This window comes from Penaeus monodon, chromosome 25, assembly GCF_015228065.2.
Source record: "Penaeus monodon isolate SGIC_2016 chromosome 25, NSTDA_Pmon_1, whole genome shotgun sequence".
Lineage (NCBI taxonomy): Eukaryota > Metazoa > Arthropoda > Malacostraca > Decapoda > Penaeidae > Penaeus > Penaeus monodon.
Genome location: NC_051410.1, coordinates 35,461,104 through 35,461,359, shown reverse-complemented (window position 1 = coordinate 35,461,359; position 256 = coordinate 35,461,104). Strand labels below are relative to the sequence as shown.

At 34.8% G+C, this 256-nt stretch overlaps 1 protein-coding gene across 1 annotated transcript in view; it reads left to right on the top strand.

Annotated features, from left to right (window-relative positions):
• Positions 1-256, top strand: part of LOC119589187 (FK506-binding protein 5-like) — a gene marked incomplete in the record, with an annotated part of 123,973 nt that overhangs the window by 27,907 nt on the left and 95,810 nt on the right.

Here is a 256-nt window from a genome sequence, read left to right as displayed (position 1 = left end):
TGAAATACAAATGTACCTAAATCTCTTATCGATGGGAATTTTTTGCTAATTATCCAGAGATAATGATAATGAATCTCATTAACATTCCATTAGTCTTAATGAGGTATCTGCCAAAGACCTTTTTTTCATGCAGATTCATGCAAATGTAAACGGCGGTATGGACTTTCTGTAAAATTTCGTACATATTTAATGTATCGCTGGCAACTCTTCAGGAGATTGAGTTGCCAATGCGGATTAATGTCGTCTGTGTCTATAG